This window comes from Apium graveolens, chromosome 3 (genome assembly GCF_009905375.1).
Source record: "Apium graveolens cultivar Ventura chromosome 3, ASM990537v1, whole genome shotgun sequence".
In the NCBI taxonomy this organism is placed as follows: Eukaryota; Viridiplantae; Streptophyta; class Magnoliopsida; order Apiales; family Apiaceae; genus Apium; species Apium graveolens.
The window spans coordinates 6,320,536-6,338,024 of NC_133649.1; the positions used below are offsets into that span (position 1 = coordinate 6,320,536).

At 40.2% G+C, this 17,489-nt stretch overlaps 1 pseudogene; it reads left to right on the forward strand.

Annotated features, from left to right (window-relative positions):
- Positions 1 to 462: 462 nt before the first annotated feature.
- Positions 463 to 3,127, forward strand: LOC141713792 (uncharacterized; annotated as a pseudogene).
- The last annotated feature ends 14,362 nt before the right edge of the window (positions 3,128 to 17,489 follow it).

A 17,489-nucleotide genomic window follows, 5' to 3' on the forward strand; every position in this document is an offset into this window, starting at 1 on the left:
TCTTCAGAACGAGAATTGTACGATGGTTGTGAAACTTCTCAGTTGTCAGCTGTCACTCAAATGCTACGTCTGAAATCTGAACATCATTAGTCAGAGGAATGCTTTAATCAGACATCAGAATTCATCAAAGGCATCTTACCAAAAGACAATAATTTTCTAGAAAGTTTTTACAGTACGAAGAAACATATGGAAGGATTAGGTCTTCCCTCCATACATATTGATTGTTGTGTTAATGGGTGTATGATTTTCTGGGGTGAAGATGCTGACATGAAGCTGCGTAAATTTTGCTCACAGTTGAGATACAAAGTTAGAGTCAACAAGTCTACTAAAGAGAAAACAAAAATAGCTGTGAAAAAAATGATATATTTTCCGTTGGCACCAAGATTGCAAAGGTTATATGCTTCACCAACAACGACATCTAATATGAGATGGCATGCTGAGCATCATTAAGAAGATAATGTAATGCGTCATTGTTCAGACTCTGAAGAGTGGAAACAATCTAACAGAGCACATCCCTCATTTTTCTCAGAGACAAGAAATGTTAGACTCGGACTTTCTGCTGATGGGTTTCAACCGTTCGGTCAAACTGGTCGACAATATTCTTCTTGGCCAATTATAGTGACTCCGTATAATTTGCCCCCATGGATGTGTTCAAAAGAACCATACATGTTTTTGTCTGTACTTGTTCCTGGACCAAAAAACCCAAAGCAAAAGATAGATGTTTTCCTCCAACCTCTGATTGCTGAATTAAAAATGTTGTGGGATGCTGGAGTTCAGACATGGGATGTATCTTTGAAAGAAAATTTTCAAATGCGAGCTGCTTTAATGTGGACTATTAGTGATTTTCCTGCTTATTCAATATTATCAGGATGGAAAACTGCTGGTCATTTAGCTTGTCCTCATTGTGCCGAAGATCATGATTCTTATAATCTTTCGTATGGTGGGAAACCAACATGGTTTGATAATCATCGAAAGTTTCTACCTTCTGATCATCCGTTCCGAAAAAATAAAAATTGGTTTACAAAGGGAAAGACCGTAGATGCACATGCCCCTCTAGTTCGGACAGGTGAAAATATATTGCAGGAAATTGAGTCTCTTGGATTGATGAAAGTTACTGAGTTGGGAAGGGATGAGCACAATGCTAAAGTCATCAAAACTTACAACTGTGGATGGAAGAAATGAAGTATCTTCTAGGATTTTCCATATTGGAGGACGTTATCCATTAGACATAATCTCGACATCATGCACATCAAAAAAAATGTCTTTGAAAATATTTTCAACACTATAATGGCGATTGAAGGCAAAACCAAAGATAACGCTAAGGCAAGAGCTGATATTGCTGTGATTTGTCGAAGCCCAGAGTTAGCATTTGATGAATTGACACAAAAATATCCAAAGGCTTCTTACAGTTTGGATAAGAAGGGTAAAGAACTAGTGTGTCAATGGTTGAAAGATTTGAAATTTCCAGATGGATATGTGTCAAATATGGGACGTTGCATCGACATGAGAAAATATAAATTATTTGGAATGAAAAGTCATGATTGTCACGTGTTTATGCAACGACTTCTTCCAATTACTTTTCGTGAATTTCTTCCAAATAATGTTTGGGAAGCCGTGACAGAGTTAAGTCTTTTTTCAGAGATATCACTTCGGCGTCTTTGAAAGTTAGTGATATGCAGAGACTTGAAGAACAGATTCCTGTTATACTTTGCAAGTTGGAGCGTATATTTCCCCCAGCTTTGTTTGACTCAGTGGAACATCTTTTAGTACATTTACCATACGAAGCACGTATAGCAGGACCTGTGCAGTATCGGTGGATGTATCATTTTGAAAGGTTTTTGTGCCACTTGAAAAATAATGTAAAAAATAAAGCTCGAGTGGAGGGAACTATCTGCAATGCTTTTCTGGTGGAAGAGGCTTCAGCTTTTTGTTCATTTTACTTTGAACAACATGTTCAGACGAGATATAGGAAAGTACCCCAAAATGACTCTAGTGAAAGTGCAGAAACCCTTCCTGGAAATATTTCAATATTTTCCCATCCTGGAAGAGCACAAGGTAGTGTAAAAACCCGATATCTTAATGATCAGGAATACAAGACAGCCAATAATTATATTTTTTTTAACTGTTCTGAGGTTGCCCCATACATTCAGTAAGTTATCCTTTTAATAAAATTATATATATATATATATATATAATTTTTTACTTTAATTATTTTTGTTTGTGTGAACAGGATCTTCATAGATCAGCTTCGAGAAGATAATCCAGATATTAGCAGTGCTCATATTGATAAGGGTTTGGAAAGTGATTTTGCTTTGTGGTTTAAAAAATATGTAAGTTATATTTAATATTTGAACCATGATATATTATTTTATATAATATTAATAAGTAATCACTTTCATTTCAGGCTTTGGATACATCATTGGTTCATAATGAATTTATTCGAGATCTTGCTTTTGGACCTCTTCGGTCAGTTAAATCGGTACCAATCTACTATGTAAACGGGTACAAGTTTCATACACATAAATACGGGGCCAATAGATCAACATTTAACAGTGGAGTGTGCATCAAAGGATCAAATTATAGCGAGACGTCTAATGATTATTTCAGAATAATTGAAGAAATACTGATCATTGAATATCCACGTCTTCCGATAAAAAAAACTGTCTTGTTTAAGTGTGATTGGTTTGATCCAACATCCAGCAGAACTAGAACCCATGGGAGGTATGGTATAGTAGAGGTGAATCAAAGAAAATAATTGAAGATATACGAACCATTCATTTTAGCAATGCAGGCTATGCAAGTTTATTTTTGTGGCTATCCAAGTCTTAAACGAGACAAGAGAGATTGGTTAGTCGTATGTAAAGTCAAGGCTCGTCCACTAGTTGAAGTGACTCAACTGTCGGGATCACATCAAGATGCGTTTCAAGATGATATACCTGAACATTTAAATATGATTAATACGGATGATATTCCAACACATTTAAATGATGAAGAATGTGAATGTATGGATTTAGATGATGATGAAGTATCTTCAGAAGAAGAAATGTCACACGGTTCTGTAGATGATAAAGCACCACAAGTAGATGATATCGATGATTATGAAACTGATTGTGATGATCGAATGTGATTGTACCAGATTTTAAATCATGTATTTTTTTCATAATTGTTTTTTGTAATAAATTACTATTAATTAAAATATAGTTATTTGGTCTTGAAATTAAATTAATGAGTGATTGTACCAGATTATGTTTTGTTATTTTAATAACGGGTAGAAGGAACATTGTACAAGTACAACTTTTCAAATATCCCACCTAGAGTCACTTCTAGTTTAATTGTTATTTTGTATATCTTTGCAGCTGCAATATATTGCTACTTTAGTAAGTTATTGAAGTGATTAGAACACTGAAAATATTTAATTATTTCAAATAGACCTCTAATTACATGTATCTCATCAAATACTTGAAAATCATTGTTTGGCCTTTTAGTCATATGACTTGATGCTTTTTTCAGTGTTTTGGTGGTAATAATTTATTATCAAATCTAACTCTCTAAATAGAATTTAACTTTATATCTTCTTACTAACATAGATATCCATAAGATTAGGACAACTTCCCCAGGTGACTCCGAGCATAACCAGTATTTTTGCAGAATAGGAAAAAAATATTACTATGGCCAGTAGTAAAAAGGATCATGGACTTATATTGCTTTATCTCCATTTTCCGCAGCTTGTCTTGTGGAGCATTGTATAAATATGAATTAGTGTATTTGTGTTTAAATTTTTTATTAGACATATTTTTAAATAAGTGTTGTAAATATATATATATATATATATATATATCTATATGTGATAATATTTTGCAAAACAGGAAGCTATTGAAGATCTTTTGAAGCAAAATTCTCAGAAAGTTGATGGCTCCACATAATCTCAGATAGTTGACGAAGTTGGGGTATATTTTGATGCGGTTGGGGGGGGGGGGGAACAAGAAGTACAGGGTATATGGCATTGGTTCATCTCAAAATATCTTTTATGGGTTAGGAAAAAGTTATAACAATGGAGTCTCCGAGACCTCCCAATTTCATGATGCTGATTGTCAAATGATGCAAGCTAAGCTACATGATATGGAAGACCAAATGAAAGTTATGCAGGAGAGACAAGCATATCATTTGAAAGCTATACAAGAACAACAACAAGAACAATTGAAAGCCATCCAAGAGGAACACAAAGAGCGGCTAACAATATTGGAGAACCGAATTGTAGACATGGTTAAATCAGCCCGACTTTTTAACTTGGCATAAACTGTTCCTTTCTATGGTTATTGCAAGTTATGGGTCTTGAGTGCATTGTGGTATTAATTGAGTCATGCTACTCTATCATGTCTAGTCTTTTATTTTCTATTCTGTTATTTATATTCATGTTAGTATTATATCCTAATCGATGTATTCCCAAGACATTTTGTATTCTTTTTTATCTTTAAAGAACTTCTTTCCCCGTTAAAAAAATGTATTAGAAATTTATGTTAAGTTGAGACATGTTTAATTTTTTTATTATATTAAAATTATAGGAATAAAACATTTTAAAATTAATTATTTATTGTTAGAGAATTTTGTTTGGTTGGTGATACTACCAAACAAATTTAATATATATATATATATAATTTTTATTTAGCATTATAAGATTTTGCAACGGAATTGCAACTACATGTAGTAACAAAGTTATGACAAAATAGTTTGTTAGAAAATCCGTTAAAAATTTGCAATCGGAAATTTTTGTTGGTAAGTTGTCAAGATTTTGTTGGTGAATTTGGTATAATCTTTGTTAGTATGTTGTTATTAATCCGTAGTTAAATTTTCTCAACGGAATGTAATCCGTTGTTAGCATTTAGCGACGAGGATATTGCCAACTCTCCATTTCCGTTGGCAAATCCGTCATGAACTGAAATTAGCAACGAAATTTCAGCATTACTGACGGAAAATTCTGTTACCAAAATTTGTAGTTATTGTAGTGCTTCTCCTGGCCGTACCCGGACTCAAACTCCTTTTGGACGGCGACGGCGACGGCGTGCGGTGTAGCTGTAGGGTGGGAACCTACAAAACAGAACCGGAGGGGGGTGGCGTCCCCGCGGCACCACCGGCGTGAGAATGAGAAAGGGTTTTTAAGGAGAAGAAGGGCAAATTGGGGATTATGCGAATATATTTATTGGGTGTACGTGTGTGCAAGTAAGTATATGAGAGAGAGAGAGTATGTAAGATTGTAACCTGTAACCTTCCTTCTGTTCTACCTTTTATAGGCCTCCTACTAGGGTTTAGGGGTTTATCTCTTTTAATCTGAACCGTAGGATGGCCTTTTGGACTATAGGGCATCTGGACGCTGGGATGCGTCAGAGTACTGTCAGATGCGGACCGTAGGAGCATTCTGGATCCCGGGTACCTGAACGGTGGTGATGTTGCCACGTGTCCTAGTCTCCTTAAAGTCAAAGCTGAATGCGTCAGAGTACTATCTGATCCGGACCGTAGGAACCTGTAACACCCCCAAATCCGGGGTCGGGGATCCGGGTTGACACGAGTTCCACTTCCCTTAACAACACCCAATCTTATTAAACAATCAACTACTCTTTACTGTGACCCCACAATGTACACACACACATCACAAGTTATAGTCTCAGAGATGAATACTCAAAAAAATAACATAAGTCGTTTTATTCCACAATTATATGTCAATACACCCTAAAAAGGTTTCTGAATAAATTTACATTTCTTTGCCATTATTACAATTCATAATTATACATAAGTCTGGTACATCATAAGTTGAAAACCTAGCCTATTGGTAGTTCCTACCTCAGCTACAGCAACATCCACGCCTACAGGAAACTGCGGAATGTTTCCTATCCGCCTGCGAATTGGGAGCTTAGTCCTGTTCATCTTTTCTATCTGTTGTTGTGTGATGAAAGAAGAAAGCAAGGGTGAGCAGCAAGCCCACCAAAATAATATGTATAATGATTAACAATATGAGCCTTCTCATAGTACTCATGAAAGTCTTGGTCAAAAGAAATGAACCAAGTTTGATATCTTAATGCGATGAAGTCGCAAAATATTCAGTATATATACATATATACTTTTCAAAATATGGGAAGTACTCTTCCATACATAATACACACAGAGTTCCAGTGTATAACTGTATAAAAAAATATCGTTGCAAGGTGATCTCATATATCTAACCTTGTCTCAACGCTTTTCTGAAAATCTTTGTCATTCATAAGACAATTATTAACTAGCTATAAGTTTAAAAGATGAAGTTACCAAATACTTCACTACACTTATATCATTTATAAAGCTACTTGAACTACCATTGTTCAAAGTATAATGAGCTTTCAACAGTTCATCACATAGATGAGACTACAAGACAAGATTTGAATAGATTAAATCTTTAAAATATTATTAAAGGAAATGAAGTTATGATATACTTCATTAAGTTCTGATATATATATATATATATCCACATATACATCTTCCTTTATACATTTCCTGAAAACCTCTGTCATGTGAAGTATGAACAGAGTTTGAAACATCCAATGAATTTTGGAAAGGAAAAGAATTTTGGCATAAACCAGATATCTTGCTGATCAGGCAAAGATACCCATAAGTAACCTTTTCTACTAGTAGATGGACGAATTCCCCACTGGTCATCACCCTGGCCACAATAGGACCTTATGCTGGACTGCCACTCAGCCACTTATGCATTTGATGGACTCCCACTGAGCCACTTACACTATCATGGACGCCCACTGAGCCCATGTTGCTTATGCCGACTCAATAGATGGACTTACTTCCCGAATGTTGGGTAAGTAATCAATTCATTTACCAAAACTGCAACCTTGTTGCGAATATAAAATACACCATAGAGCCGAATCCCCTAGATTTTTGAGCGAGTATTCAAGTCCCCTTAAAATGGAAGATCTTGAATTTGAAAACAAGTTTTGGGATCCGCTCTACCCTTTTTAAATTCATTTTGATGACTCGAAAACATTTTTAAGAATGTTTGGAGTAATACTGATTTATTAAAATAAATCAGTCCCGATATGAAAGAAATATCTGAATATTATTATTTAAATAATATTCCCATAAAGAATAATTGAGGTAGAAGTTGGAAAACTTATACTTGAACTGAATAGCAAATAATCAAAGATATACTTATACGAAAGTAATATCTTTATTTGAATAATCAAAAATAAGTTTGATTATCGAACATTATTCTTTTATAAAATAAAGAGTATTATTCAGTAATAAGTGGAGTCATAATACCTCAAATGAATATTATAAATAATATTCATTAAATAAAAATAAAGGAGTCATACATCCTCAAATGAATATTCAAATAATATTCCATTAATACAATAAAAGGAGTCATAAGTCCTCAAAAGAATATTCAAGTAATATTCAAATGATAAAACAAACTGAGTCATAAGCCCTCGAATGAATATTCGAAATATGATTCAATTAATAAAATAAAAGTTATCGAATAAACCTTATTCGATTAATAGTTTGGAAAACTATAACCATATATATATATAAGTATATATATATATTTATATATATATATACAAAATCTACTCGGGATCCTCGACTCCCGGTTTTAGAAAATATTTCCACCTTTTGGGTCCCTATACTAAGGGTATATACAAGTTACCGCTATCCTCTAGCATAGGTATTATCAACTGAATCAACAGATATATATAACAAGAATACGAAACAGGCATATATATATATATATCATAGCAGCATGCTTCAATATATTGCAACATTTTCTAATTAACCAACATGCATCTATCGCAAGATAATGCAAATACATATATACATCACAACAATAGTATAACGGGTAGAAAACTTGCCTGAGCGACTGGGGGTTACGAATGGCTCGGGACGAGTCTGGTAACCTATAAGCAACAAGTAAGTTGGAATTAAACCAAAGTCACTTGTAAATCTATACTCTAACCAACTCAGACTCTAACGCTCGTTTTGTGCTTACTGATTCTCTTAAGTCACTCGAGTACCCTCGGCTCCACCATTTTTTATAATTTAACCTTTACGAGTTTTAAGGCGATTCCTTCGCGAGTGTCTTACCAACTGCCTAACACACTTACCATAAATGTTTCATACATTAATTAACCCTTTTTGATCTTTAACCTATGTTTCAAAGTAAGGCGAGGGGAAAAGTTTCGTTCGCGAAACGCCGTTACTTGAAACGGTCGTTTCTCCTAAACCGTGCATCGGAATCGAACGAACTACATATCAAAACGAAGCTCGTAACATGAGATATCTAAACATGGCAATGGTCATAATCTAGCAGGGGGTTCTCGGGTCCTAATGTTATGCACAAAAACGGGCTAAAGAAAATCGGACATTACGACGGCTATGTTTACGCGATTTCCCAATTTAAAACCATTCAAAACCAACCCAATTCAACCTCAAATCAAACATACAACCAACATCCATCCTTATCACCTCATATCAGCCCCAACCAATTCAATTTTAACATTCATACTTATGCCTAAGCTTGAATTTATCTATACTACAATCTTTTAACCAAAACAACAACATTTACCATTCCATTTCAATACCATTTCAATCCCAAACTCTAAATCACAAACATTAAGCTACAATATCACCCTACTAATCAAAATCATCTTATAATACATAGGAATCTAGGGTTTGGAGATGATATACCTTCCTTGAAGTGGTGGGAGGAGCTAGGAAGCCTTAAGAAGCTTTGAGAAGTCTTAGGAATGCTTGGATCTTCAAGGAAATCAAGAAAAATTTCAAGTTAAAAACTTGAAAACACTATTCATTGTCTTCTTCATTGATTAAATGAAGAAGATTGAGAAGGAATTGATGGCTTAAACTCATGATATAGCCCTAACTATGCATAAGGATGATTAGGGAATTAACTCACCAATTTAGGAAGCTTGGATCTTTGATTTTGAATTTTTCTCCCTTTGCAATAGTAAAAAGCCGAGAGCTAAGAAGAACAATGCCTTGGTTCCTTTTTGATTTTGATAAAAGTGATTTGCTTGGCTTGCTTGGCTTGGTTGGTTTGATTTTGTGTTTGTTTTAGTTAATTACCTATTTGCCCTTGATTTTGTGTGGTTAAAAAGCCACCACATCTCCTTCCTTCCCATGTCATGCCTATGTCATGATGTGATGTCATCTTTCCCTCCTTGTCCTCTTCCCATTGGTTGGGTGACATCATCCTCTCTAATCCCTTTGATTAACTTCCTAATTGTTTGCCTAATGACCGCTGATCTGTTATATGGTTCGCTTAACTTTCGTTTTCGTTTATCGTTTGAATGATCATACCCGGGATCTTATTACTTAGGTTCCCTTAACCTTTCTTAATACATTATATTCCTTTTTTTATGATCCTCTATTACAATCCTTTAATTTAAATCCTTTACATCCTGTTACCTTATACTCAATTCTTTCCATATTTATTGGATTTCCGGGAAAAATCAAAGTGTTCGGAATTGGATTCTGACGATCTTTGCATACACTCATATACCATATAGAGTACTCATAAAATCTCAGAATATCCATATCAGAACCCCTACATAGTGTGGCATGAAAAGTTTTCTCATTCAGCAAAAACACTATTCATAAAGGTTTCAAAAATTTCCCAAAAATTGGGGTTATTACAGAACGTTTTGGATCCCGGGTACCTGGACGGTGGTGATGTTGCCACGTGTCCTGGGCTCCTCAAGGTCAATGCTGGGTACTCCCTGGGCTCTTATAATTGGGCCATGGGCCTTTGTTATTGGACCAGAATTATTATAGGCTATCATTTGCCCCCCACTCCCTTATGCGGGTTTATCCGGATGGGGGAGTAGAATAATTACCATTGTGCCGCGACGCCTTTGAAAAATTCTGGGGGTTGTTTGATTTACTGCCCCCTAACCCCGGGGTCAAATGGGGATGAGACTCCGGGGTTGACTTGGCTAGTCATTTGACTTGAGTTTAAGGTGGGATTCCTTGAAATACTTAGAAAAATTCTGGGGGTTGTTTGATTTGCTGCCCCCTAACCCCGGGGTCAAATGGGGATGTGACTCCGGGGTTGACTTGGCTAGTCATTTTGAATTTGAATTTTGGGCACGGTTCGGTGGACAAGTACACTCCTGACATTTGATTTGACCGGACTCTGAAAAGTTGCTGCTGCGAATCCGGGGTGTCAAACGACTGTTGGGATTCCAGCCGGGGTCAAAGATACATACGTTTTAACTGTATCTTTTGAGTGTGCCGGTTATTTACTTTCCCCATTTTTCCTCCTGAAAAGACGTGCCCACGTAATGATTACGTGACAGTTCATGTAATAACTGTTGTGCAGTTACTTTTTGGGACCAATTGGGTTCCGCCACGTGTCCCGGGGGTTAATTTTTACTTCAAAACCTTTCACCTGCCTCTTTTACCTTCTATAAATACCACTCTCCCCCATTTTATTTTCCTTTACGCAAATACTTCTGCAGAGAGAGACAAGAGAGCATTTACAGAGATTTTTTAGAGCATTTGCTGTTGAAGCCCCATTTCTTTCTCCTGCCCATTTGTAAGTGTCTCGATTCTTTTGTTTCCTTCTTTTATTTGTTTTCTTGTGTTTTTGCAATGCATGTAATCTTTTTGTGCGAGTTTTTGCTTCGCTACTTTGTATTTCTTGTTCGAGTTCCACGACTACCTTATTGTTTGGGCCTTGAATCTGTGTAATCGTGTGGATTTGCATGTCTCCTTCAATGGTTTTGTGTTTAATTTGTGTAAATAACATGGATTTTGGTAGTTTTGTATGCGAATAAGTGGGTTTTTTGTAGTGTAAAAAGTTGGAGGGGCCCGGGGTGTGTTCTTGGTGTATGTTTTTGGTTGTATGTGTATTTATATGTTACAGATCTTGTTTTTGGGTTTGGGTTTGCACATGATCTGCTTCTAAACTCTTCTGTTTTTGTTTTGTTTTTGTTGTTATTGGGTTCGGGTTTGGCATTGACCCCGGGGTGCGTTTATATAGATACACGTAGTTTATGCCGGGTACCCATTTTAAACGTACTGCTACCCTTAGGAGTCGATATCCCGAAAGGCCTAGAGGTTTAGGCGAGCTCAACTCCTTCTACCCTTCATCTTTTTCTTCTAGTAGCTCTACAGAGATGTCTCCCCGGGTTGACCCCCCCAACAAGTCTTAGCTCAGACCCTAGTGTTAGGTCCCGGGGGTACCTTATCGAATCCAGATGGATCATGGGAGGACGTAGATGAATACTTCGTCCAGTGCAGAGTGAACCCTAAGCCCCTGGGCTTTTATTACAGAGATTTATCCGAGGCATATGGGGGCCCGGATGGTTTGGGAGGCATGGAGCCTTATGATGAAGATGACATGAATAGGAAGTTTTTCACCGCCCCGGGGACCAGGTATGAGTGTGGGGTGGTTCATAAAGAGGTTCAGGAGAAGTATACGGACGCTGAGGTAGATGGCGCCCATAGACTCGCCTTTAACCTTGATGATACATACCAGTGGAGATGGCCTGAGGAGCATGAAAGGGTATATCACAGGCCGGAGGGGGGATGGGTCGGTATTCCATTAGAGCATCTCCGGGGCATGCGCCTCGAATTACATCAGTTCACCAAATCCCTATGCCGGGATGTTTACGGGATTCCTTTCACACAGCTAGCCCCGAATTCGGTGAAATGGATAAGCTGGTTTTTAGCTTGCTGTCATGCCAAAAATTACCTCCCCACCTTCAAACTTTTCCATCATGTTTTCAAAATTAAGAGATCCACCGCTTGGCCGATTTATGAGTTCAAGTTTAGGATAGAGGACTGTGGGTTTCCTTCTGATAAGATGGTTCTCCCGGTTAGTATGTTGACGTCGCTTAAGGGATGGCACCGGGAGTTCATTTTTGTCCGGGGTGGGGATTTGGAGTTCATGCCGCTCCATAAACTTGAAATTAAAACAGATAGGTTTCCGGTCCAGCGGCTCGGGCAAGCAGCTCTCGCGATGGTTTATGCCTTCTGTGGGGCACTTGGGACGCAATGGACTCGGGACTATTTTACTTGCAATGAAAACATGCATGCTGCCGGATGTAAGTCTTTTGCCTTAGTGTAATTTTGTTGCTTTAGCTTTTATTGATTGTTTGTATCCGGGACTGATATTTTGTTGTCTCCTTTTCAGGTATTCCGAAGTTAATTCCTTATCCCCCGAATATGTCTGCCCAACTTAAGGATCTCTCAGCCAAGCTGCGAAGGATTGGAGGGATGACGAGCTTAGACTCCGAGAAGAAGAAGGTTGGTGATGGTGATGATGCGGCCCGGAAGGTGGCGCCGTCTCGTCCGGGGAGGACAACGATCGTGATCAACGAGCCCCGGGTTGAGGACGTGTAGGAAGGGGATGTGATAAGGGTCCCGACACCCCGGAAGAGGAAGCGTGCTCCCACGGGTTCCGGGGACAAAGGTGATGATGTATCCGAGGGCCCAGTTTCGAAGGAGGCTGCTGTTGACCTGGCCCCGGATACTCTGGAAACTTTGATATCCCTTCTTGCTAGTTTCACCCCGGAGACTCGCCGGAGGGAGCTGTTTGAGAACTATGCTAGCACGGCGGAGAGGAAGAAGTACAGAAAGGAGCCTCTCGACGACTTCCTGGTCGGGCTTCAGGAGGATATTACTGCTGTAAGCCTTTTTCTTACTTGCCTTCTTCTTGTGTTCTTGTATTCGTGTTATCTAATTGCAATTTATAATGTTTTCAGGCTAACTCCGGGTTGCTGGACTGGTTTGCATAACCCGGAGCCTTCAGGCGAAGGCTGATGCTGTCGAGGTCTACAAGACTGAATCCGAGCGGCTTTCTCGGGAGATGCAGGAGTTGAAGGAGGCAAGTGTAAGGTAGGCTGCTGCTCGTAAGAAGCTTTTGGACGAGATCCAGGAGAGGCAGGATCGGGCTGAGGCTTCTGTCCGGGAGATGAGGGCTGAAAATCAGAAGCTGAAGGATGATCTTGCCGCCCGGCCCACTCCCGAGGAGGTTCTAGCAGGGTTCCGGGGCACTCCTGCATACTTCGAAGAACTGACCGACAAGGCCCTGGAGAAGATCCAGATCTGCTGGAATGTTGCTTCTAAGTATCTTGTTGAAGAGCCTCAGGGTACCATCGATGTCTTCTTGGAGAAGTACATTGAGGAGGAGACTCGGCTAGAGCAGGAGAAAGAAGCCATCCAGGCAAGGGAGTCTGGTGCCGGAACCTCTAGCAATGTTCCTTCCTTCCCCGGATCGCCACTTGCTGAGTAGCCTCCCGTACAAGAGGGTGACCCGGAGCAGCCTCCTTCTCCTCCCGCCGATCCTGCAGCCGAAGCTTGAAGACTTTGCCATTTTTTGGCATGTAATTTCTATTTCCTTATTTTTAGTTTAAGCCATTACGAACTGAGCCTTTTGGCTTTTTTAACTTGTTTGTAATTTGAATGATCTCGATTTGCCCCCCGGGGTGTGTTTCCCCGGGGTAGTTCAATATGACTGTGCTTTTCTTTCTTTTCTTTCTTATTGACTCGTATATGTTAGGAGATTCTTGGAGTACACATGGGCTGTATTTCGCGGACCCCGGGGTGGGGTAAAAATATTTAACTTGTAGAAATTTTACAAGTACTTTTGGGTTGAGTTTTTACAGGACCCCGGGCAGGGGTAATTTTCCATTTGATAGAAATTTTCAAAGTACACATGGGCTGTGTTTTTGCGGATCCCGGGGTGGGGTAAAATTTCTAATTTATATTAGTTAATAATAACTTTAAGTACACATGGGCTGTGTTTATGCAGACCCCTGGATGGGGTAAAATTTTTAACGTATAAAAATTTTCTGAATACTCATAGGCTGAGTTTTTATAGGACCCCGGGTAGGGGTAGAATAATTTTTTTTTTAAGTACACATGGGCTGTGTTTATTTAAATTTGATGGCAAATAAAAGAGCAACGTAATGAAATTCACTCAAGCTATGGAACGCTTAAAGTAGAGTTTTTCATTCATATCGAAAGCAAAAATTACATTCTGGGGTGAATGGGGGTAGTGCTTACATCAAAATATCATAGTATAAATGTAGAGGTGTTCCCAGAGTGTGCACCTTTGCCTTACTGGTAGAATATCCTTAGTCGGGTTTCGTGCCAGGTATTGGGGACCTCGGTTCCGCTGAGGTAGTTTTGCTTGTAAGTTCCCGGACGGATCACTTCCTTGACTATATAAGGGCCTTCCCGGTTCGGCTGCAGTTTCCCCTGGTTAGTTGGGTCCGAGGCTTCAGTGTCCCGGAGCACTAGATCTCCCACCACATATTCTCATATCCTGGCCCTCTTTGTAAAGTAAAGCTTTGTTTTTTCCTTGTAGCTTTCCATTTTTTCTACGGCCCGATCTCTTACTTCATCCAGGAGTTCGAGGTTGGTTCTGAGGCCTTCTATATTGGAGACCTCGTCAAAGTTGGTCACTCTGTGTGAGGGGGATCCGGAATCTACCGGTAACCGGGCCTCTGTACCGTAGGCAAGCTTGAATTAAGTCTCCCCGGTTCCCGTCCAGGAGGTAGTTCTGTATGACCATAAAACCTCCGGGAGTTCATCCGGCCAGTTCTTTTTAGAGTCTTCCAGTCTCTTTTGCAGACCTCGGAGTATGGTTCTGTTTGTGACCTCAACCTGTCCATTCCCTTGTGGATGGGCAACAGATGCTTTTTTGTGCCTTATCCCGAGCTCTTTGAGATATGCTTCAAAATCCGAACCCGCGAACTGTGGCCCGTTGTCCGAGATTAAAACCATCGTGATCCCGAACCTCATTACAATCATGTCCACAAACTTGATGCAGTCTTGCTGGTTAATTGTTCTCATAGCCTTGGCCTCCGCCCACTTAGTCATATAATCTATTGCTACCAGAACATAACAAAGATCCCCTTTTTCCCGAGGGAATGGGCCCATGATGTCAATTTCCCAGACAGCAAATGGGATCGGGGAGAGAACGGACCCGGGGAGGCTTGAACCTTGTTTCGGTACGTTGCTGAACTTCTGGAACTTGCTGCATTTCTTGACATATGCGACTGAATCAGCGTGGATTGTTGGCCAATAATAGCCTTATCTGATGACCTTGTAGGCTAGAGCTTTAGCGGCTAGGTGATCCCCGCAGATCCCCTCGTGCACCTCCCGAAGACAGTAGTCCGCTTCATCCAGATCGACGCATTTTAAAGTTGGTGAAGAGAAAGTTCTCCGGTATAGCTGATTGTCTTCTAAAAAGAAGCGTGCAGCCTTACACTTGAGGTACCGGGCTTTGTTCTGATCTTCCGAAAGGGTGCCATCCTTGAGATAGGCTATGTAAGGAGTCATCCAGTTCTCCGGGCTACTAACACAGAATACCTCGGGCCGATCGGTGCTGGGGGCTCCGAGCTCCTCGAAGTAAATCGAGCTGCTTAAATCTGAAGTATTCTGGATGAGCTTGGACAGTTCGTCCACTTTCGTATTTTCCTCCCTGTTTATCTGCAAGATGGTTGAGTCCGGGATGGTTTCCAGGATTGCTCAAACCATTTCCTGATACCGGGCCAATTTGGGATCTTTTGCGACATATTCACCATTGGTTTGCCTTACCACAATCTGAGAATCACTATAAATTGTTAAATTCCTAACTCCAAGGGATTTGGCTAACCTGAGTCCGGAGAGTAGAGCTTCATATTCAGCCTGGTTTTTTGTTGCTTTGAAGGCGAAGGTTATGGCCTGCTGGATTGTGAATCCGCCCGGCTGGAGAGGATTAGGCCGGCTCTGGACCTTTCGGCTGTTGCCGAACCATCAACATGTAATGTTCAGGAATCCCGGTTGTTAGACTCTTTTTCTCCTTCGGATCGGGGTTTAGGTGTCTCTGGGGCTTCCGGGAAGGTGCATTCCATGACGAATTCGGCCAATGCCTGGGCTTTTATGGTTGTCCTCGGGATAAATTTGATGTTGAACTGGCTCAACTCGATTACCCAATTGACTAACCGCCCGGAGGTGTCTGGCTTGTAGATGATTTTGCGAAGTGGTTGATTAGTGATTACCCTGATTTCCCGGCCTTGGAAGTATTGCCTTAGCTTCCTGCTCGAGTGCACAAGAGCCAGTGCGAATTTTTCCAAGTTTGGGTACCGAGTTTCAGCGTCTTTCAGGACTTGGCTTACATAGTACATCGGGGTCTGTGTCCCATTTTCCTCTCGAATGAGTGCGGAAGATACCGCTCTTTCCCCGGCTGCGATGTAGAGATAAAGGGGCTCCCCGGGCTTTGCTTTTGATAAAATAGGCGGGTTCATCAGATGTCGCTTGACTTCCTCAAACGTTGTTTGGCAGTCCGGGGTCCAGTCGATCAACTTTTTATTTCGGGCTCCTTTTAACAGCTCGAAGAAGGGCAGACATTTCTCTGCCAACTTTGGGATAAATCTCCGAAGTGCTGCTAGGCATCCTGCAAGCTTTTGGATGTCCTTTTGAGTCCGGGGGACTGTCATTTCCATTATAGCTTTGATCTTCTCCGGGTTGGCTTTTATTCCTCTTTCACTGACCAGAAAACCAAGAAACCTCCCGGAAGGAACCCCAAACGCGCATTTCTCTGGGTTCAGCTTCATGTTGTACTTTCTCAAGTTGTCGAAACACTCCTTGAGGTCCTGGATGTGTTCTGGGATTGTGACCGACTTAGAGATCATATCATCCACATAAGATTCCATGTTCCTGCCCAGCTGATCTTTGAAGATGGTATTCATCATTTTCTGGTATGTTGCCCCGGCGTTGATTAACCCAAATGGCATCATAACAAAAAAGTAGATAGCCTGGTGTGTGATGAATACCGTCTTCGTGATATCTGCTGGATTCATCTTGACCTGGTTGTATCCTAAGAAGGCGTCCATGAAACTTAGCATTACATGCCCCGAGGTCGCGTCTATCAGCTGGTCAATGTTGGGCAGGGGGTAAGAGTCTTTAGGACACGCCGAATTGAGGCTTGTATAATCCACGCACATTTGCCATTTTCCATTGGGTTTCTTGACCAGCACAACGTTTGCCAGCCAATCCGGATACTTAATTTCCTAAATTATGTCTGCTTTTAACAACTTTTCGACCTCTTGGTCGATTTCCTGTTGTCTTTCCGGGGAAAAGTTCCTCCATTTTTTCTTGATCGGTTTTTACTTTGGATCTACGTCCAGGCTGTGCATGGCTACGGATTCATCAATCCCCGGCATGTCTTCCGGGGCCCAAGCGAATACGTCAGCGCATTCCTTTAGTAGATCGATGAGCTCCTTCCGGAATGTGGTTTCCAGGCCTTTGCCAATCTTGATTTTCCGGGTGGGGTTCTCGGGTTCCAAATCTACCTCGATTGTCTGTTGGGCAGGTTCTACCTTCGTCTTCTCCTTGCTTTCTACAAATTTCTGAATCCGGGAATCAGCGTTGGTTACGCCATATCCGGAGTCTTCAATCATATTCACATCCAGACGGGCCCTTTTACTAAGGTGCTCTCGATG